Genomic DNA, 23,073 nt, shown 5'->3' with positions numbered 1-23,073 from the left:
TGGTGGCCTTCTCCAGGTTAGCTGGCCTGCAAGCTTCTGTCTGATTCTTCCTTTTTGTTCCGCCCATCTCACTGGAGCAATACTGGGATTATAGATGTTTCACTGTGCTCCGGGGGACAAATTCGGGTTGTCTGAGTAGCACTGCAAGTGTTTTTACTCAGTGGCCCAACTCTCTGGTCTGGACCTAGGATCTTGAACTGGGAGGTCTGAGCTGTCTGCTTTTCTGCAAACTAGCGTAGGTGTACTACAGGAGGAGCTGGCTGGCTGGAGGTCCTACATCAAAACAAGGTGAGCGATGAGACAGACTCCTGAAAGCACACACACCAGGGAAAATTGTACAAACTTTAAATCTTTTTCTCTCCCTTCCCTTCCCTTCCCTTCCCTTCCCTTCCCTTCCCTTCTCTTTTCTTTATAGAAAATTTATTGCAACTCTCCAACCGCACATTACTTTTTCTCTTCAACATCTTGCTCCGCAGCTTCCTTCACGCTTTTTGCTTGGGCATTGGCACAGGCCATGTGAAGACTGGCAAAAGCCTTAGAGTTCTCTTCTGTGTCGACGCTGGCCTTTTCCTTTTTGTACACATTCCGGGTGGGCATCACAGGTCCTGTCAGTTGGGTGGCCAATTTAAGTTCTTCAACAGAACTGTCTCCCTTCTTCAGAGAAGGCTTCCTGGGGGAAAGTATGAGCTTTGAGCAGTACTCCTTTAGGCGCTGCATGGTAGCTTGCAGCGATTCAGTGGATTTGTTTCGCCTCCTTGGGTCCACAGAGATGCCGATGGTATGATTTCTTGTGGTTACCAGTCACCCTGAGTTCCTCCAGGCTGAAGCCCCTGACAGCTCAGACCTTGGTGTGTTTTTTTTTTTGTTTTTGTTTTTGTTTTTTCGAGAGAGGGTTTCTCTGTGTAGCCCTGGCTATCCTGGAACTCACTCTGTAGACCAGGCTGGCCTCGAACTCAGAAATCCACCAGCCTCTGCCTCCCAAGTGCTGGGATTAAAGGCGTGCGCCACCACGGCCCGACTTGGTGTGGTATCTAACTGTAGGGCACTTCACGGTGGGCCTGACCGGACCGGATGCGGGACGAGTGGCAATGCAGCACGCTTTTGCCTGCCGAGCCCTGAGTCTGCGGATCTTGCATGGCAGCTGGTTGAACCAAGTGTCTACTAGCTGCTGCCAATGTTTGTGGAAGTGGGGCTTCATGATCACGCCATTCCGGCTGGACGCCATGGCTGCCTCCTGTACAGGAGAACGACAGGGCGGAGAGGTCTTCCTTCTTTCTCTATCCTCCCTGACAAACTTTCTCTCTCTCCCTCTCCCTCCCCCCCCCCCTCTTTGGTTTTTCAAGATAGGGTTTCTCTGTGTAGCCCTGGCTGTCCTGGAACTCACTTTGTAGACCAGGCTGGCCTTGAGCTCAGAAATTCGCCTGCTTCTGCCTCCCTAGTGCTGGGATTAAAGGCGTGCGCCACCACTGCCTGGCTTGACAAACTCTCCTGACACATGGTATCATGTCCTTAAGCTGGCCTTGAACTCAGTATGTAGATGCTTATGACCTTGAACTTCTGATCCTCATGCCTCTGTTTCGTGCTAGGATTACAGGCCAGTGTCCCCAAACACGATTTGAGAATTTATTTTCACAGAGATGCAATCATCATACAACCGGTAAACGGTGATCTTTCAACAAAAGATGGTGAAACAATTGACCGGATTTCAAAACAAAACAAAACACTCATTCATTATACAAATATTCATTCTAATGAATACTAGATTTAAAGGTACTAAAGAAACTTTATATGACATCTATGGAGAAAAAAAAAGGAAAACTTGTGCGTTGTTTGGAAATGGCTTTGAAGGAACAGTCCTAGTTCTAGCTGGTAAATCTGGACTTCTCCACATGCATCAGCGACCAGGAGACTATTTTACACACAGAGTTAAATGCAGAAGTGACTAGACATTTCAGGACCAGTTTTCCTATGGTCAGAGGAAAGTTAAAAAAACAAACAAACAAACAATACTACCTCCATTACAGAGTCCTCCGTGTATTCATGTTTATTTTCATAAATAACACAGATAGCTACACACTGAGATAATTAACCAGGCACCAGCATTACTATATACATGTATTTTCTAGGTTGCTGCTTAGTCCAGAAGCAATGAAGCTTCACCGGTTAAAGGACACTCAATACTCACACAATACCTTCTAAATCTGTTTTTCAACAGGAAGTACCCAGGCTCCTCATAGAAATGGCTAGGGATAGACATAGTGAAGGCGAACTACAAGGTAAGCATCACTATCTTAGAGTACACGAAGCACTGGGGAGGTGATGGCAGCAAGAGCCATTCTGGACTACATAAGACCCTATCACACAGGAGAAAAAAAGTAGAGATTGTAAAGGGTAAATTGATAATTAGGGGCTGGAGAGATGGCTCATTGCTGTTCCAGAGGACCTGCCTTCATTCCCAGCATCCACATGGCAGCTCACAATTTCAGTTCCAGTGGATCTGACCACCTCTTCACTAAGACATCAAGAGAAGTGGCTGGGACATGTGTTAACAAGCACAAGAATAGTCGGGCAGTGGTGGAGCAACGACTTTAATCCCATCACTTGGGAGGCAGAAGCAGATGGATTTCTGAGTTCAAGGCCATCGTGGTCTACAGAGTGAGTTCCAGGACAGCCAGGACTGCACAGAGAAACCCTGTCTCAAAACACCAAACCAACCAACCAAACAAACAAACAAACAAAAGCAAGCACAAGAATCAAAAGCATAAAAAATGAGGAAATTTGTTCTCCCTTCTGGGATTTTCTTCATTTATGTGCTCAGGGCACACAGAAGGTTGAGGAGAACACTGGGAAATGACCCACGGACCACACATTTTAGGCATAAACAGTGTGGGGAGAGTTGGAAAAAAAATCCACACAGAAGCACACACACAAAGAAGCCCTACTTAGATCTTCCTCTCCTATACAGAACAAAATCCTTATTCCATACAAGAAGGGCAACAAATACTACAGCCTCTGGCCAGTTGTGAAAGCCATCTGACCCTGGTGAATGGACAGGAAGGGGTTAAATAAAAACAGTTCCGGGGAAAAGGTAGAAATAAATACTGTGTCTAAATTTGGGAAAGGGAGCAGGGGGCAGGAGTAGGGAGCAGGAATCCACCACACAATCCAAGACTGAGATATAATAAACCAGCAGATGAGGCACACTCCCTGCCAGTCACAAGGCTAAGGAGCACTACAGTACAGCACTACAACATAAGGCTTACTACAGAAGTAAAGACAGTTACGTGGAACAAGAGCTCTGAGACACAGCGCAAAAACCACCTGAGAGTAATGGAGTTATTTAGGAAACCAGAGGCAATGGCTCCCTGTCAAACACCCTACAAAGATGTATCACTCTGAGAAAAGCAAGCCGCAGCTTCATCTCCAGAGCAGTGGGGCAGAGGCTTAGGCCAGGATGAAGGAAGACAGAGCCCAGAAAGACATCCTCAAGAAAACTGATTAGGAACACAATGGGGGAAGGCAAAAGCCTAAGAGTGGAAAGCAACAAACAGGAAATTCTAACTGGCTGAAGGTACTAAACTAGTCTAACTCATCACTTAGTCTGCCTTATGTGAAAGCTCACTAGTAGGAAGTGACAGATTGAATAAGAGAAAAAGCTTGCAAATTAAAGGTAGCTATCCACGAGTCTCATTTAATTTAGAAGCTTACATGTAACCCTATTTTCCACTGGGGAGCAGGAAAGTGGAGGATGTTTACACTTTAAGTGGGAGTAGTAAAGTCGTTTTTATGAGAATTCAATAAACTTAAGAGAAACATAGAATGGGCTAGGACTTTCTGTTGAGCCTATAAACCAGTGAGTGGTACTCGAACTACCATAGATGACAACCCCTTTGGCAAACCTCTATCTCCGAAAATATTTACATTGTGATTCATAATAGTAGCAAAACTACAGCTATGAAGTGGCAATGGAAATAATTTTATGGTTGAGAATCACCGCAACATGAGGAACTGCATTAAAGGGCCACGAGCAGCATTAGGAAGGCTGAGAACCACTGCTCTAGACAGACATCTGCTTGTGTACTATTTTTATGGAATTTTTATTTTTTTCTAGACAGGGTTTCTCTGTGTAGCCCTGGCTGTCCTGGAACTCACTCTGTAGACCAAACTGGCCTCGAACTCAGAGATCTGCCTGCCTCTGCCTCCCAAGTGCTGGGATTAAAGGCATGTGCCACCACTGCCCGGCTTTTATGGACTATTAAATGAAACCTAAGGCTAAGGCAGTGATGTAGGGAGGGCAAAGGTGTATCTAGGAATATATAGTTTCCAATTTCCCCTTGTGGCACAAATCAGTTTAATGAAAACCTAAGGAAAAGCCAGGGATGGCGGTGCATGCACTCTGAGTTCAGGGACAGCCTGGTCTACAGAGTGAGATCCAGGACAGCCAGGGCTACACTATCTCTAAGGGGAAAAGAAAAGAAAAGAAAAGAAAAGAAAAGAAAAGAAAAGAAGGGAAGGGGAAGGGGAAAGGGAAAGGGAAAGGAAAAGAAGGGAAGGGAAGGGAAGAGAAGAGAAGAGAAGAGAAGAGAAGAGAAGAGAAGAGAAGAGAAGAGAAGAGAACTCAAGAAAGAGAATAGAGGTGATTATTATATTCCTCAGCAGGTCTGAGCTGTATAAGCAGACCAAAGTATACTTTCCTAGTATCTTCTACTCTCATTTGATAAAGCAAGCATAATAAAGCACTGTGTTTGGGAGTGGCCATTCTTGGACTCCTTCATAGGCTTCAAACACTACCTTTACAAAAGGATACAAATTTATTTGAGTGACATTTTAGAACAACATTACCAAGAGCCATGGGAGAGATGGGGGAGATAGTTCAATGGGCAAAGTGCTTGCATGAAGACTTGAGTTCAGATCCCAAGCACATCTTTAGAAGCTGAGCATGACGGCACAGTGCAGCACTCATGGATAGAAACAGATGGCTCCCACAGGCTTGCTGGCCAGCTCCAGGTTCAGTAAGAAACCCTGTGTATCAGTCACTTTTCTGATATTGTGATAAAACGTGGCCAAGGCAACTTAGATAAAAAAAGAGTTTATTTGGGCTTACAGTTCCATGACAGAGTGGAGGTGGCAGGCAGCAGGCATGGTAGCTGGAGCAGCCAAGTTGAACATCTTGAACTGCAAGCATAAGGCAGAGACAGTGAAGTCAAAATGGTGCAAATTTTTAAACTCTCAAAGCCTGCCTCCAGTGACATAATTCCATCAACAAGACTGTGCCTCCCTAGCCTTTCCAAACAATGGCAGCAACTAGGGACCAAGTATCCCAATGCCTGAGACTATGGTGGATATCTCGTTCAAACTACCACACCCTATCTCAAAAACATAAGGTAGGTTGACTCAGATCTTCCAGAGGATGTAGGTTCATTCACAGCACCTATAAGACACCTATAAACAGGTGTTTTACAACTGTCAACAGCTCCATCCCAGGGGATCCAGGTCCCTCTTCCTGCCTCCCCTGAACACCTAGCACACAAGTGGTATGCAGACATATGTCAGCACTCTGGACGTAGAGGCAGGTAGATTTCTGTGAGTTCTGGGGCCAGCATGGTCTACAGAGTAAGTTTCAGGACAGCCAAGGCTACACAGAGAGACCCTGTCTCAAAGAAAACAATTAAAACTAAAAAACAAAGTGAAGCACAATAGAGGAAGACACCCAAAGTCAACCTCTAATCACATGACGTGTGTACGTGTGTGCATCCGTGTGCGAGAAAACAGACACACACAGACACACACACACACAATGCCTGGGACAAAAACAATAGATTAGCACATAATTAATACAAAGTGATAGTTCAATATGATAACAAGAACCAGAGATTAAATTCAATGCTGTTCTCCCCTAAGAATGACACCGAGGATGTAGTATAAATAATAAGCACTTTAGTTGAAGTCCTGTCAAATCGTGAATTGAAAAAAGGAGACCATACCAATCAACTCTAAAACATAGGAAGACACACTACTCAAAGTCGCTCTGATGAACAGAGTATAGTTCATCAAGCCTATATCCCTGCATTCTGGAAACTAAGAAAGAAGATTGCAGGGGGCAGAGGCAGGCAGATTTCTGAGTTTGAGGCCAGCCTGGTCTGCAGAGTGAGTTCCAGGACAGCCGGGGCTACACAGAGAAACCCTCTCTTTAAAAAACCGGGAAAAAAAAAGATTGCTGGGAGTTTAGGGCAGGCCTAGGCTACCAGTGATTTCTAGGCTAGCCTGTACTGCAGAGTAAGACTTTGTCTCAGAAACACCCTCCAATAAAAGAAATCACTGCAACATATTAATTACATAAAATATTCAAGTTTCAATAAAGACGGAAAGATATACAAGGAAGTGGGAGGGTAGGATCTGTATAAGGAACAGAAACTTTAGTGATAGAAAATGACTTAAAAAACACAGTTCACACCTGACACCTGGGACTGCTAATGACAACAGGAGCTAGAAAGTGCTCAAACCATTTAGGGTATGAACCTTGAAAGAAATAGCTCTGAGTTCTATCCTTGGCCAGAAACTGGGACATGCCCTTGCTCCTGTCTTGTCAGGAGACCAGAAATGCAAAAACAACCACTATCATAAGAGAAAGAGAAAATAATTTATGAATATCAACAGTTAAAGAAGAGCCCCCAGAGCACCCCACATTAAGTCTGGCAATGGTGATACTAACGTTTGCTAAATGAAGACAAAAGGAAGTAATTTCTTGGGAAACAGAAGTTGTCATCGTTGGGTTATAAGACAAAGATAAGGAGAAGCACATTGATCTACTGTAGAAACCAAATCCAGGACAATAAAGGCCTCCATGATGTGTGACACATCATCAGGCTTCGTCTCCAGTCAACACCAGCTCAGGCAGGCCTCCCGCTCTTGTTTGTAGGAGAAAGAGGAGGCTAAGTCGGGAGGAGCACGGCAAGTTTGGGGCTCACTCAACACGGTGCATGCCACATAGCCTACAGGGTAAAACTGTGTCTTTAAAACAGAAACAAGCAAGCAAAGAAACAACAAAATCCTCAGCTTTCCTAAAACAACTGAAAAGCAAAAGCCACTTCCCAACTATCGGTCCAGATTACCCTGATAATCAAAACCAAAGAGAAAGCAAACAAGTAAACGAAAATCAAAAATACAAATCAGTATTGCTTGGGTACAAAGACTATAACAAAATATTACATTTAATTAAATACCACCTGAAAGGAATTCGAGTTTGGGAGATATGTCAGTGTGAAATGTTTTCTGTGTACATATGAGGGCTTAGTTAGGATCCCAGCCACCGTTTTTTTTTTTCTTTTTTCTTTTTGTAGGCAGTATGACAGCATCTGTCAATTCAGCGCTGGGAGGTAGAGATGGCAAGATCATAGGGCTTATAGGAAGAGAACATACTACAGGCAAATGTAGTTTATTGCCAGACCCCAGGGGAGGTTAAACGTTTTAAAAGTCAATCCATAATGAGCTAGGCACGGTGGACCATACCTGAAATCCTAGCCCCTGGGAAGCAGGGCAGAAGGATTGGGACTTCAAGGGTAAGCTAGACTACAAGCAAGACTTTATCTTAAATTTGAATTAGTTAAGTAACTAATTCATTAACTAATTAATGATTTTAACAACCTGGGCTGAGAGCATAGGTCAGTGGGAGAGTGCTTGCATAGCACATTCCAGTTTTAACCCCACCATCGCTGAAGTGACTGTGGTAACGCCATCTTGTCCTGATTTTACCCTGACTCCACTTTGTTCAGGTACCTTTTTCAGCCCCTAATCCCCTAAAAAGTCCAACCCACCTTGACAGCATATTTGGAACTTTCTAAGGCCCTGACCACAGCACAGGTGAATAATCAACCTAACAGCTGAATGTATAATCAAGAGAAACGTTACCAGGTTTCCCCGGACCCATGCCTGCCAATGACATCATTGCAGTTTTTGCCTTTACAAATGCAGTACCTTTGAGCTTCAGTGCTCTTCAGAGCAGGAGTCTGCACTCTGTTCCAAGCTAATAAAGGACTCTAATTTGGTCTTACATTCATAGTACTTTGAAACTTTCTTGCTTGGGCTATAACTGCAAAATAAATTTTCCATACCAACAGTTGAAAGAAGAAACACAATCATACCAACAGATACATTTTTAAAAATCCAATATTTATTTATTATCTATGTGTATGCATTATTTTGTGTGTATATGTGTTCATAAGTATGTACATGTGTGTGTGTGTGTGTGTGTGGAGTTCAGAGAGTGATGTTGTGTCATTTCCAATCACTCTCAATGTTAGTTTTTGGGACAAGGTCTCAAAGAACTTAGAGTCCATTATTTGGCTAGGCTGGCTGGCCAGCGAGCTACAGTAATCCACTTGTGCCTGATACCCTCACTCAACTGGAGTCACAATTGCCTGTCACCATGCCCAGTGTTGATGTACTCAAGTGTTCCTGATCCTGCTCCAAGCACATTACAACAGAGCCATTTCCCCAGCGCCCTCCCAATCAATGTTCTTCCATGATAAAAACTGTCAGTGGACAAGGCTAGAGAGATGGTTCAGTGATCAGTATCGATTCCTGGTCTTGCAGAGGACTGGGTTTCAGCTCCCAGCAGTCATATCCAGTAGCTATAACTGATGCTGAAGGTCCTCTGCTACACATTCATCATCTTGCTACTGAGGTACTATAGGCGCGATGCTTTTTCTGTGGTTATATAAATGAAACTTTATAAAATTTAATTTATAAAAAAAATTCAAAATTCAATTTCTAGTGGTTTGTTGCTAATATATTAGCTCACTAATTTTGACTTGAGAAAGAATCTTATCTAACCCAGACTGGCACCAAACTCACAAGTTAGCTGAATCTAGTCTTGAACTCCTTCATGATCCTCCTGCTTCTATCTCTGAAGTATTATTAACTCCAATTACAGGGGCTCTGATACCCTCTGCTCTCTATAGGCTCCTCCATGCATGTAATGTATATAAACTCATGCAAACACACGGAAATGTAACTAAATACATCTTTTTTAAAAATTCTCAGCTAGGGGCTGAGAAATGGCTCAGTGGTTAAGGGCACTGGTTGCTCTTCCAGAGGATCCAGGTTCAATTCCCAGAAACCACATGGTCGTTTACAACTGTCTGTAACTCCAGTTCCATGGGATCTGACACCCTCACACAGACATCCATGCAGGCAAAACACCAATGTATATAAAATAAAAATAAATTATATATATATATATATTCTCAGCTAATAGGAATAGAAAGAAATGCTACCACAACAAAGCATATGCACATACAAATCATAGAAATGCTTAAAGTCTGAAACTTTTCTCTTAAGATTATAGTAAAACAAGCCCGGCAGTGGTGGCGCAAGCCTTTAACCCAGCACTCGGGAGGCAGAGGCAGGCGGATTTCTGAGTTCAAGGCCAGCCTGGTTGACAGAGTGAGTTCCAGGACAGCCAGGGATACACAGAGAAACCCTGTCTTGAATTTTAAAAAATCAAATCAAGATTATAATAAAACAAAGAAGACCTTTACTGCCAGTCTAAAGCAGTGGTGGTTGCTGTTCATGTAGTAATGTTTTAAAGATTGGGGGGGGGGGGGGAAGGGGAGACAGGAAAAATATTCAGAAGAATGATCAAAACTGAAGCCACAAACACTAAGTAGACTATCCCAAGGAAACTTAGGTGCCATGGCTAATCTCTACAAGGACTCCCTGCCTCAAAAGAAAATAAAAACTGTAAGGGCTTAGAATGTAGCTCAGTGGGAGAGTACTGCCTACCATGTTCCATTGTGAGTTCCATCCCTAATACTGGGGAGGGGGTGTTTAGAAAAAAAGAAAACCAAAAGAATATACAAAAGGATAACATATCAACAGTAGATTGTTTCACCAAACTGGTACTATCCAAGGCCAGTAATAAAAATCAGTGTGGAAACCGGGCAGTGTGGAAACCAGGCGCACGCCTGCAATCCCAGCACTTGGGAGGCAGAGGCAGGTGGATTTCTGAGTTCGAGGCCAGCCTGGTCTACAGAGTGAGTTCCAGGACAACCAGGGTTACACAGAAAAACCTTGTCTCAAAAAAACCAAAACCAAAACCAAAAACCAACCAACCAAACAAACAAACAAACAAAATCACTGTGAAAGCTGTGTGGAGCACATCTGTAATCCTAGCACTTGGGAAATGAAGACTGGAGGGAGGATCAGGAGTTCAAGGAAAGGCTCAGCTACCTGGGGAGTTTGGGGCCAGCCTGAGTTACAGAAGATCCTATCTCAAAATAAGACAAAAATCAATGTGCTAATATGCTAAAAATAAACCAGTATAAACTGGAAATTTGTAAAGTCTTGCTTATATAACAGTAGGGGGGAAAGTCACTATTAAAGTTCTACAACAGCAAAGTGATAAATGTATAACAAACTACTATATGCGGAAAACTAAAACAAAGCAAAGCAAAGCTAAAGGGGCCTTAATGGAATGTGATGCCCCCAGACTGACCTACAGATGAAAAGCAATCCAAAACTCCTAGCAAAAAATTTATGGACACTAACTTACTGTGTCAAAAATTTATAGATGATTTCTGCTTTACAGTACAGAATGCTCAGAGCTTGAAAACTCATTCTAGCCTGGCATGCTGGTACATACCTTTAGCCCCAGCACTCGGGAGGCAGAGGCAGAGGCACAGGCAGGCAGAAACACTGTGAGTCTGAGGCCAGCCTGGTCTACATAGTAAGTTCCAGAACAGCCAAGGCTATGTAGTGAGACCTTGTCTCAAAGAAATAAACAAATAATGATAAAGCAAGCAAACAAAGAGCCTGGGCACAGGGAGAGCGATGCCATGGAGAGTCCAAAAATTCTTCATAATCTCTCACGATGAACATCGGAGAAAAATCCCATATGCTTAGGAGGGTGCAACCACCTTCAAATATATTCAGCCATTTCAAAATACATAAGAGTGTTCTGTACTGAACAAGGCTCCTGCTTAAAAAAATAAACTGCTTTGTCAAGGACTAAAGGAGATGGGAAAGGGGACAGACATATCTGGGTACCCAATTCCAGCCTGAAGTTTCCAACCCACAGCTCTCTCGTCATCACATCTCACTTACATGGAGGGGGAGAGATAATTAGGAGGGTGGGCAATTGTACTTCACAACCCAGGAGCACACAAGCAGTAAAAGACAGAATAACCAGGGACATTCAGAACATGTCAAATCACCACGTATCTTACTACCACAGCCCTACAGGCCTATGTACTGTAGTTCCTTTTACTGGCTACATCATACTTGACTTTCAAAAAAACCTGAGAAATGAGGGGGGGAGACAGACAGAGAGAGAGAGAGAGAGAGAGAGAGAGAGAGAGAGAGAGAATACAAAGCACATGCCCTTTAACTGTCAAATTGACACAGTCTACAGTCATCTGAGAGACTGATCAAATCACACTGGCCTGATGGGTGCCATCATTCCCTGGGTGAGTGGTTCCGGGATGTATAAGCAAGCTAGTACGCACAGGTGAGCCAGCAAGCCGTATTCCTCCATGGTTTCTTCTTCAAGTCCCTGCTTGAGTTTCTGCTCTGACTTCCTTCAGTGGTGGATTAATGATCTGGAAGTACAAGCCAAATAAATCCTTTCTTCCTCTACTTTGCCTTTGGTCAGTGTGTTATATGACAATAGAAAGAAAAGTAAAACAAAACAATAAAGACAACACAGTTTAAAATTAAAAAATCCAGCATGTATTAGTATCAGACTTAAATACGTACTGAATGTTGGAATTATTAAACTGAAATATTTGCCTGTTTTTCAGTGTCAGTTCAATGGCTGAAAGTCAATTAATAGCCATAAGTTTGATGGATCAAGTCTGAAGCAGAAAGATTGGGAATTCCAGGCCAGCCTAATCCACATAGCAAGACCCTGTCTCAAAAACACAAGAAAGAAATTGATATGAACACAGTCTCAGAGCCCTTGGTGTTACCCGAAGGGTGGAGCAGCAGGATATTTTTCTCCTGAGCCTTACAAAGGTCATATTGGGGGAGTCACATGTCCAGTCACATACTGGAGCCTAACCTGCTGGGTTTCTTGCCTTCAAATCTCCATAGAACTTAAGTGATGGTATTGTTACATCTCAGAAAGGTCAGATTCATCACTGATGTCCTGATAACCCTCTCGTTGGGACCACACATATGGTCTTTTCTCATAATTGGCTGACTGACTTTCAGTAGCTGAATCAAAGTCCTGAACCACTGCTGTGCAGAAAGATCCATCGGCACAGTAACGTTTTTTACACAAGTGGAAATAACATTCTAAATTTGAGTCTCGGGCGCTATATTGTTTACTCTTCAAAAGTACCATCAGTGTCCCAAAGAATATAGCATTCCCAAGATTCAAATATGTGACTTCCTTTGCCTGCATGCAGAACCATTTAAAGTGACTTATAGTGTAGCCGCCCGCGTAATGCCCTGTTCAAAGCTTCCTTTGTTTATGCAGTGGCAACAGTTGCCCTGTATCTATAATTAATAAAGATTAATTGCTAATATGGACTATTCTGGTCTTAGTAAGATCCTATGCAAATAGAAATTATTACTTTTAGTTTTGTTTTTATTTATTAAAATTTTAAATGAGATTTATTTCATTTTGTGTTTGTGCATCACGTGTCTGGTACCCAAGGAGGTCAGAAGAGGATTTGGACCACCTGGGACTTGAGTTACAAAATATTGAGAACTCCCATGCAAGATACCAGCCATGTTAGATCCTCATGTCACAAAAAAATTAAGTGGAGAAGCTGAGCTTATAATCCTAGCTATTTGGGAGGCAGAGGCAGAAAAATCAAGACCAGCCTGGGTTATTACACATAAAGTAAGAGAGACAAGCTGGGCATGGTGGTACAAGCTTGTAATCCCAAAGCTTGGCAGCTAGAAATGGGTAGTGAGGGTCGTGGACAGCCTCAACTACAGAAGACTTCATTAAGGGGCTCAAAAAGTGGGCTTACGACCGCCTGTAACTCGAGTTCCACAGGATTCTATGGCTTCTTCTGGCTTCCATAACTGTACTCATGTGCACATTCCTACACACACAATTAGAAGCAAATCTTAAAGTGGGAACAGATCTAGATATAGTTCAGTGGTAGTGTGACTGTCTAGCACCACAGTGTCCTAGGTTCCACAACCAATACTGGGGGGAAAGGGGGAAATAAGCACAATTACTAAACTAAAAATGATGCTTAATCTACGGGATGACAAAAGAGTGAGCCGCAACTGTGGAGAAATATGGCAAAACGTCAACTCTAATATTAGGGTTTCATTTTATTCTCTGTGTTTGCATTTGTGTTAAATAGGTCATAATATATAAAGCTGCCGAAATGTTTTAAAAATAGCAAACATTCCTTTGTCACCCTCATACATATATGAAAAAAATGAGATCATATTATCCTACAACTTGTTTTTAATGTAACAAGCTATCATATCATCTTTTACACCAAAGAGCCAAAATATACAGACTTTTAAAACATCCTCCTATTAATGGATACACAGGTTGTTTCTTATCACTTGCCACAAGAAAAGAGCTGCATAGACATCCTCTTTTAGGTATCCTTATTTATATACTGATGCTTCTCTTTCTGAAGGATTGAGCCGTGAAAGTCAGACTACTGAGTTCCAGATATTGGAACTTGGTACTCCATATATATTTTTATTTTTCTAAATATAGCTACATCAATGCTTCCAAATGGTTGCAACAATTCATACTTTATTCAGCAATGCCTAGCTAAGGTACTGAAATGTCTTTTTGACCAAGTAAGCATCTAACAAAAGAACACAGATCACCCTATAAGGCCCTATTATAACAGATGCTCCCAGACCACAAATTTAGTAACATACTCTGGTCCTCATTTGGAGTACATAAAAAGGGCATAGGGCAAAAAGCGTTATTATACCATAATTAATGTTACCAATAAGCTAGTTTTATCAACTACTAAGTGTTGATGAGAAAGAACTGAGGCCGTTTTTCGAGGCCTCTGGGGAGCTAGAATAAACACTCCATTTTGGAGACACTCACTATCCGTCAAACCCCAATTAGACAAAGGAAAACAAAAGGAAACCTCAAAACACGATCTCTCCTAGGAATGAGCCTCCCCAGCCTGACAGGTTCATCCGTGGAGGTCCGGTGATGTGGGCACTGATCACTCATCTATTGTGGGCGGAATAGGGGAGAAATCCGGAGTGCCAGCCGCCGACTACTCGTCCCGCTCGGCAGACCATGCGGTCGGAGTGGTGACCGCTGCGGCGGGTCGGCGTGGTGACCGCTACGGCGGCCATCTCTCTGACAGCGCGAGACCCGGCACTCACCAGGGCATGTTCATTAATTGGCCAGTTTCTCCACTCTCCTTATTAAGTCATCCTCTAGCTGCCTGGCTAATCCCGGGAAGGACGTATACATGTGGACGCCGCCATTTTATAAGTTACAGAAGCCTGGTGGTGCCGTGGGGGGGGGGGGGGGTCGGGCGGGCGGAGAGCATGCGTCACAGCCGAACAGTCCCTGTGCCGCGCGGCGCCGCGCTGTCAGGCTGTCCCTAAATGGCTGCTCCAGCAACGTGACCGGGACTGTCCGCGGTCGCTTCCGCAGATGACTGAGCGCTTGCGGTTCCTCTCCCGGCTGCCTCTGTTAGCATCTTTCACGTGCTCCCGCGTTTCTTGCCCGTCTTTAATTTGTTCTCTTGCCACCCCCTCACCCCCCACCCCCCACCCCCCACCCCCCCCCTACCCCCACCGAAATTCCTTTTTCTTTTTTGTTTCTATAGAAGACCAGCTTGTGTTTTGCTCCCGAGATCTCTTTCGGAGCCCCTTCTGTGTTTTTAGCTGCCAGCATTGCTGTAGCTGCTATAACTGCAATCTACATGTCACAGAGGCTAGGTGGCAAAGTAAACCACAGGCCTGGGTATGTCCCCTAGTTTTTGATAAAGACAGAATTATACCTTGTCCTATTCCTATTGGACACCTCACAGGGCCGAAGCTGACAATAACTCCTTTGGCTTTTGGATGTTCACACCAATACTGGTTACCACACAAATTAGAAAAGGATCTTGGGTTATCAATAAAGGCAGAGAACTACACTTCCATTTAAAAAAGAAAGAAAAAAGTTCTCATTTTACCTATTGCACCACGAGGCACAGGGGCAGAAGCGAGTGCTCAGTGGTTAACAGTGCTTAATGCTCTAGCAAAGGATGCAGGTTCAGTCCCCGGCACATACTTCTCTCTACACAGATCTCTCTACACAGGCAAACATGTATACACACACACACACACACACACACACACACACACACACACGAAGTAAATGCATGTGTGTGTGTGTATTTAAGTAAAACCATGTTGGAAAGTTGCCGAAGGGGCCTCAGTGAATATCTGCTTGAGGAAGGCTTTGCTAAGGCAACCTGGGACAGCTGTCATGGAGCCGAGGGCTGTCCTCTCTCCAGAAGGTAGCACATTTTCCCTTACACTGGTTTCCCTCTTTCCCAAGACAGCAAAGCCCTGGCTTCTTTTCATTCCATTACAGGCAGTTCTTTCCTGTGCGAGCTCTCCTCAGCTGTAGCCAGAATTTGCCTGTTTGGAATCCTTTCTTCCTCCTAGAGTTTCTCTGAGATGGCAAGTTTGTGAAAATTATTACACACACACACACACACACACACACACACCCATGGCCAAGACAATCAATTTGATATGCTCCTGTGACTATAACCACTTTATTGCCCCCCCCATTTAAATTTTTAATCTAGATTCCCTTCCCCCTCTCTCCATGTGCTCATGGCCAGCCTCTAGTTCTCTACTCTCTCTTTCTCTCTCTCTGCCTTTCCCTGCCTCTGCTACCCTCTTAACTCCCCTCCCCATGCCCTGAATAAACTCTATTCTATACTAAAAAATAAAATTAATCTAAATATAATTACATATTCTCCCCCATTCCCTTCTCCAATTCCTCCTATGTTATTCCTCGCCACTACACACACACACACACACACACACACACACACACATTGCCTCTCAAATTTCTGGCTTTTTGTATATATGTGATTTTTCTCTGGGTGCGTATTTGGTTTCTACTTATCTTTGTTGTTGAACACCCCAAAAGCAGGGCTGGAGAGTTGGCTTGGTGTGTAAGAGTACTTAATATTCTCACAAAGGACTGGGGTTCAATGCCTAGCAGCTGCATGAGGCTTCTCACCTCCTCTGACACCATGCTCGAGTGTGGTACACAGACCTATATGCAGGCAAAACACTCACACACATAAAAATTCTAAAAAAAAAAAAGTTTTTATAAACTTAAAAAAAACAAAAGTCAAATATAAAAGTTGATTCAGGGTATCTGGGAGCCCAACTGTCTGCATTTCCAACTTCATTCTAATGTCTGTGGCAAAACTGTTGAAAGAAGTACCTAGGAAAGTGTGACTCTAGCTAATTTTTAAAGATTTGGCTTTTCAGGCATGCATATCGTTGTTGCTCTTCTGTTTTTGAGACAGGGCCCCCGTTATTCCAGGCTGGCCTCGACTTATTACGTAGCAGAGAATGACTGTAAATTCCCAATTCTCCTTCCTTCCCCGGGCCTCACTTTATCTTCTACAAACTTCTTGTGACATACTCAGGCCTTTGGCAATAGACTAAAACTTTCTGGTTTTTTCCCTCATCACCCCTTTTTGTCCATATGGGAACAATCTTTTAGTTTTAGGATAAAAACCTTATACTCTATTCTCATCTAAAAGTATTTCCTTAATTTCCTTTAATTTTCTTTATATAAATGACCTATAACTTCTTACAATATTTTACATTTATTTATTTTTGTGTTTGAGAAAGACCAAGGCGGGGTAGAAGAAGGGAGAGAGAGAGAGAGAGAGAGAGAGAGAGAGAGAGAGAGAGAGAGAGAGAGAATATATGGATGTGTCCACCACATAGTTTCCAAGGATGGAGCTCAGGGTGTCTGCCAGGCTTTGAGGTAAGCTCCTTATCAGCTGAGCCATCTTGCAGTCAAGACTCAGCCCGTGTGTGTGTGTGTGTGTGTGTGTGTGTGTGTGTGTGTGTGTGTGTGTTACTAAGGACTGAATCCATGATTTTCTAATTACATGCTAAGCCATTGCTCTACCACTGAGCCATATTGCCAGCCCCAAGAAAAATGTTTTTCTTTCTTTCTTTATTGGTATCTCAAGATAGAGTTTCTCTGTGTAGCCCTGGCTGTCCTGAAGCTTGCTCTGTAGACCAGACTGGGAATCAGAAATCCTCCTGACTCTGCCTACTGAATGGTGGGATTAAATAAAACTATTCTTTAATATTCTAAATGAAAATCAAAGAAAAGCTGAGCAAAGTGGTGCTTGCCTAAAATTCCAGAATTTGAGAGAGTTAGGAAGGAGCATCAGGAGTTCAGCTCATCTTCAGCAACACAGTAAGTTCCAGATCAGCCTGAATTACATGAGACCACGTGAAAGAGGGGTGGAGAGCAAAGCCAAAGCAAACCATGAGGCTGTATATGAAACATAGGAAACAACATGCTATCAGTCTTTGAAACAGTCCTGTGTTTTCTTACAATTTAAGTTGCACTGTTGTTAGAAATTTATGTCCTGTTAGAACAGGTTTTCAGAAAGTGCTTTTGCTAAAGGTATTGATGGCCTACTTGGCTTCACAAGGTAACCAACCACAGGATTAAAGACTTGAGTCTCTGCCTTCATTTTGAGTCTGTCTTTCCGTTCATTTCAAACTCCTGCTTGACTGTGCATAGGCATATTAATAACAGAAGGAGTGTCTTCCTAAATTATTTCATTCATCCTTAGTCATGTTGAACTCCAAGAGCAAAACCTCCCAGGACAGACCTTCTTCCATATGAGGGCAGTTATCCATGATGCAAGGCAAAAGTAATCAGCTTATGCTTCAAACATGAGCCACCCTTTAAAAAAACAAGAACTCTCTCAAGACATAGTATGGTCTCAAGCTCAAAGCAATTCTTCTGCTGGGATTATAGGCATGTGCTACCATGGCCAGTCAAGATGAGGGTTTCTCTGGGCTATCTTGCAGTACCACAAGACACAATAATTAGTCAGGCTACACCTCGAAGAAAATTACTTTTTTTTCATAATGAGCTACAATTTATTTATTTATTGAATTTGGAGTATTCCTCGATATCATCCTTGGCCTAAGATTCTTTGCCATAGTCCTTAACCACTACGCAACAGCAACCGACCACCTTCCGTGGTTTCCCCTCTCGATCGATTCTACAGAGGCCTACCCATTCCCCTAGTTTCTTGTTGTCATCAACCTTTATCAGGTTGATTTGGTGCTCAGCACAAAGTGCCTCCACCAGCTTGACATACATGGGCTCATCACAGTTGGATGCGAGCACACAGAGATGGGCTTGGCGCTTGTCTAACTAAGGCTTTGGCAGCTTCGAGTATGCCACGTGCTAGGCCATCCTGGATGAGGGCGGTCTTGAGCACCTCTTGTAGAGCAGTGTTGACGTCCATTACACCTCCAGCAGCTATGCCTTCCTCGGCCATGGCGGTGGATTATGGGTGACGCCGAATCTTGAACGCACCTGAGCTTCTGCCTCCGCGCAAATTGGTGGCGGCAGGGGAAAAAAGCGAAAATTACTTATTATGGGTACTCCTTGTTCTCTATTGAAATGTCTCTCCTATTTTTAGTTTAAATCTCAATACTCCAGCGATAGGGGCAGGGTCGTTGAACCCTTCTATGGCTCTTACCACTTGACCACCTTTGTCATCAGGTTATGCTACTCTAAGTTACTCCATGTTATATAAAACATTATTAGCTCGTGAGGTCAAACTGCCAGTGGCCTATTCTTTAAAGAAAACTGAACCTGGATCGTCTGGAAAAGCAGCGAATCCTCTTAACTGTTGAGCCATCTCTCCAGCCCCCCAAATGTATTATTATCTACTCTTTCTGTTTGTTTGTGTTTGTTTTCAAGGCAGGGTTTCTCTGTGGCCTTGGCTATACTGGAACTGCCTCGGTAGACTATGCTGGTCTCAAACTCAGAGATCCATCTGCCTCTAACTCCCAAGTGCTGGGATTAAAGGTGTGCACCTCCACTGCTCACATTCCATGGGTTTATCTTAATCACATCTCTTTTATTCATATTGCAACCTCACCAGTACCCTCAGTAACGTCATTTAAATAAAACAAACAAACAAACCTGGGACTAGAGACATACCTCGATGCTTACAAACATTTGCTACTCTTTCAGAAAATCCAAGTTTGATTCTCAGCACTATCAGGCAGTTGACAACCACCTATAACTTCCGCTCCAGGGGCTTTGCTGCTCTCTTCTGGTCTTTGAGGGCACACACAGACCATATACATAACTAAAGTCAGAAATAAACCTTAAAAACTCAATACTTTTCAATGATGTAATGGGGATCTAAAGAGATGGCTCAGAGGTTAAGTATTTGCCATAAAAGCATGAGGACCAGAGTTCAAGTCCCCAAGGCGTGAACCCATGTGAAGCCCTCCTATAATTGCAGCTATGAAAGGCTCAAACAGGGATCCCCAGAGCAAGTTGCCTAACAAGACGTGCCATATCAGTGAGCTCTCGGTTTGGCTAAGATCTTGCCTCAGTAAACAAGGTAGAAAAATGATTGAAGACATTAAACTTAGGCCTATATATTCACACACATATACATATGAACCTATATACATGTGTATCCACATCTATGGACAAAATGCATATACACACAAAAATGGAAAAGGCAAGGGTAGAGTGGGAAGATGAACAAATGTTTTCTTTGCTCTCTCAACCTTGGTTATAAAATACTTCCTTTAAATAACAGAAACTTAAAAAAAAACAAATCAGGTATATAGCTACTACTGCTGGACTTCAGTCCATGCCCCTCCCAATACCCACTCATATCTTTCCTTCATCTTATTCAATAAGCATTCTTAAGTTTTCTGTAATATAAATCAAGAATCACAACAATATATAACTAGAGAGAACTCTGCGGTTCTGAGGATTCCTCAGGTTGCATAATTGTGACCATCAACTTGCATTGCCTGCTCCTGTGCCAAGACTATAACACCGGAGTATGTAATCCGGAGTATGAGCTGAGAGGGGAAAAACTGATGTGGCAAGTGGAAGAACAGATATAGAATCTATGTATTTATTTACTTATTTATATATAATAAAACACTTATACTTATCACTTATATCTGTGACCGGTAGCACATGCTTGTAAGCACAACACTTTGTAGGCAGGAAGTTCACCATAAGTTCAAGGCTAGTTTGGTCTACATAGTGAATTCCAGGTCAGCTTAAACAGTCCTTGGAATAAAAGAAGCCACAGAGATGGCTTAGCAGCTAAGAACACTTGCTGCTACAGCAGAGGCCCACATTAAGTTCACACTCCTCTGAGACCCATCCACCATGGCTCTGCTTCCCAAGTGCTCGTATTAATGGAATGGATCATTACATCTTCTCCAAAACATTATTATTTGTATTTACATTTGATTATTACATGCCAGGAGGGTTTTGTTTTTTGTTTTGTTTGGTTTTTTTTTTTTTTTTTTTTTTTTTTTTGGGTATAATTGGTACTCTATAAGCTTCTTGTATGTTTATAGGCTTCTCTTTCTTTATTCTTTTCTTTTTTATGAATGAGGCAATTTATTAACCCAGTATTATTTTTTCTAATGCTTCTTGTTGGCAGCTGCCACCTGTTCAGCGATCCTGTCCAGATGTGTTTCCTGTCCCTGAGGTGTTAGCTTGCGGCCCCCATCTCGGCCCTTTTCCACCATTTTCAGCCCTTTCAGGGCTTGGAGGACCTGGCAAGCCATACTCTCAGAGCCTCTGCTGAAGTGGCTGGGCCTAACACCGTTCCTCTGCCATCCTTCATAGATCTTGGTCACGGAACCAACTCCTGCACTACAGTTGTGTACAGAGGTACAGGTCCGGAGTTGTGGAAGCAGCTCGTGGGTAGAACCAGTTCTCATCATATGGGGCAAGCTCTTTATGTTTGGCTAACTTGACTGTGTCCACCCATTCCCGAACTTTCAGCTTCCTGGACTTTTTGAGGAAGGCTGCCAGCGCTCTGACGAACCTGATGGTTAACATCTTTTACAGTGACTTCAGGCATCGTTCAGCCTCCATGCTGCCAGCCAGGGGAAAGGGTGGCATCTCTTTAGGTTGGGAAAATTTTCTTCTGATTTTGTTGATATTTTTCCGGGACTTGGAGCTGGGGACTCTTCACTTTCTATTACTATAACTTATAAGTTGGTATGCCTGTTTTATGAGGTGCTGGAGATTGTTTTTTGTTATCTTATATAAAGTCTGTGAAGTTGCACATGAAAGCCTGATCTTTAGATCCCTTAGCACTGAAATTACAGGCAGTAAAGATTTGTCTAGTGTGAGTGTAAATCTTGAACTTTGGTCATCTGGAATATTAAGCATCTCAAGAGTAATCTAAGAGCAGTCTTAAGCACCATAATTGATCACTTCTTAGGTCTGGGGACTAAAGACATGCACCACGTCCACCTGGTTGACCACACTTTAAGAGATAGCATTGTAAAGGGGCTTTCTAATATTTTCTAGGGTTAAAGTCTATTGTCTTCATGGTAGGGAGCATGTCAGCATTCAAGAAGACATAGTACTGGAGTTTGACATCTGGTTCCACAGGTAGTAGGAAGAAAGCCAACCACCGGCCCTGGCTTGGGCTTCTGAAACCTCAAAGCCCACTCCCTAGTGACTTATGTCCTTCCTAATTCTTCTAAAGTAGTGCCACCTCCTCCCCGCTCCTGATGGCTTAGTGATAAAATGTCTGAGGCTGTAGGAGTCATTGTTCTTACATGATCTTTGGTAGATTGATTTCTGTATAGGGTGAGATAGTACCACTATGCTAAGGATCACTTGGCCAAGTGACTGTATGTCTCTTACATGTGGTGTTTGTACCTTTGTTGAGTAGTGGATGGCTGTCTCCAGGTCCTCTATTCTATCCCACTAATTTACAAGCCTACCTATGAGCAGTAGCATGTTGACGCTGTGGTGCAACCTGTTCATTCATTTGAAGCTTTGTCATGTAGCTCAATCTGGTCTCCAATTCTCTATGTGGCTATTTCTGATCATCCTTGTAACTCCCAAGGGCTGGGATTCACAGGCATAAGCTACTTACCATGTCACCTATTTTTAAAAACTATTTATGTGAATGTCATTAGAATTTTGCTGAGTATAGCGCTAAATCCATAGATGGGTTTTTGATGCAACTTAGACAATATTATGTTGATTCATGAACTTGGGAGTGTTTCTTCAACCATTTTATACCAGATCAACCCCTCTCCCAATATACGTTAGAATTGAAAAAAATATAGATTTCCTGGAGAGACTGGATGCCTGATCTACCTATAGTTGTGGCTCCAACTTTCTCTCTGTTCACAGAGCCAGTAGTGTCATTGAACATCCCTTCCTTTAAAAAAACAAACCATTTTTCATGATTTATTTTGATCATTTTTCCTTCCTCCAACTCTTCCCCACTCATCCAAATCCATATTCATTTTCTTAAAAACAAAACGAAAACTGCGCTGTTTTGTCTGGATGGTGTTTTCTTGGAGTCATTTACTGCAGTCTTTCTGACTCCTTATCTTCATAGATGCCTGAGCATTGAAAGAAAGGGCTTGATGAAGACATCTCATCTAGGACCAAGTGTTCTAAAGTCTCTTACTCTCTGCACATTGGAAGACCATTTCTTAACTCCCATTTCTGTTTCTTGCTGCTTTGTAGTGGGTCCTTGTTTCTTGACCCATTATCATCATCATCTTGTTCTTCCTTCTTCTCCTCTTTGAATTTGCATGGAGAATTCCTCAAGATTACTATTTTACCCCAGGTGCATTTTTAATCTTAATGTTAAGAATATGCAATGAGGCAGGCAGTGGTGGCACACACCTTTAATCCCAGCACTTGGGAGGTGGAGGCAGGTGGATTTCTAACTTCGAGGCCAGCCTGGTCTACAGAGTGAGTTCCAGGACATCTGGGGCTATACAGAGAAAACCTGCCTTGAAAAACAAAACAAACAAACAAACAAAGAATATGCAATAAATTACCTAGTTAAGTGTACA

At 42.8% G+C, this 23,073-nt stretch overlaps 1 long non-coding RNA gene and 2 pseudogenes across 1 annotated transcript; all 3 read right to left on the bottom strand.

The window, feature by feature from the left end:
• Positions 1-1,609: 1,609 nt before the first annotated feature.
• On the bottom strand, positions 1,610-14,477 carry Jpx (Jpx transcript, Xist activator (non-protein coding)). The gene is made up of 3 exons (NR_015508.3): positions 14,335-14,477; positions 11,505-11,597; positions 1,610-5,175 (listed from the first exon to the last, which is right to left on the bottom strand). It is a non-coding gene; the product is annotated as a Jpx transcript, Xist activator (non-protein coding) (long non-coding RNA).
• Rps12-ps1 (ribosomal protein S12, pseudogene 1) lies at positions 18,099-18,599 on the bottom strand (annotated as a pseudogene).
• Positions 20,612-22,930, bottom strand: Gm14861 (annotated as a pseudogene).
• Between the last annotated feature and the right edge of the window lie 143 nt (positions 22,931-23,073).

This window comes from Mus musculus, chromosome X (assembly GCF_000001635.26).
Source record: "Mus musculus strain C57BL/6J chromosome X, GRCm38.p6 C57BL/6J".
Taxonomy (NCBI): Eukaryota; Metazoa; Chordata; class Mammalia; order Rodentia; family Muridae; genus Mus; species Mus musculus.
The sequence above is the reverse complement of the archived record's forward strand: the minus strand, read 5'-3'. Positions and strand labels throughout refer to the sequence as shown.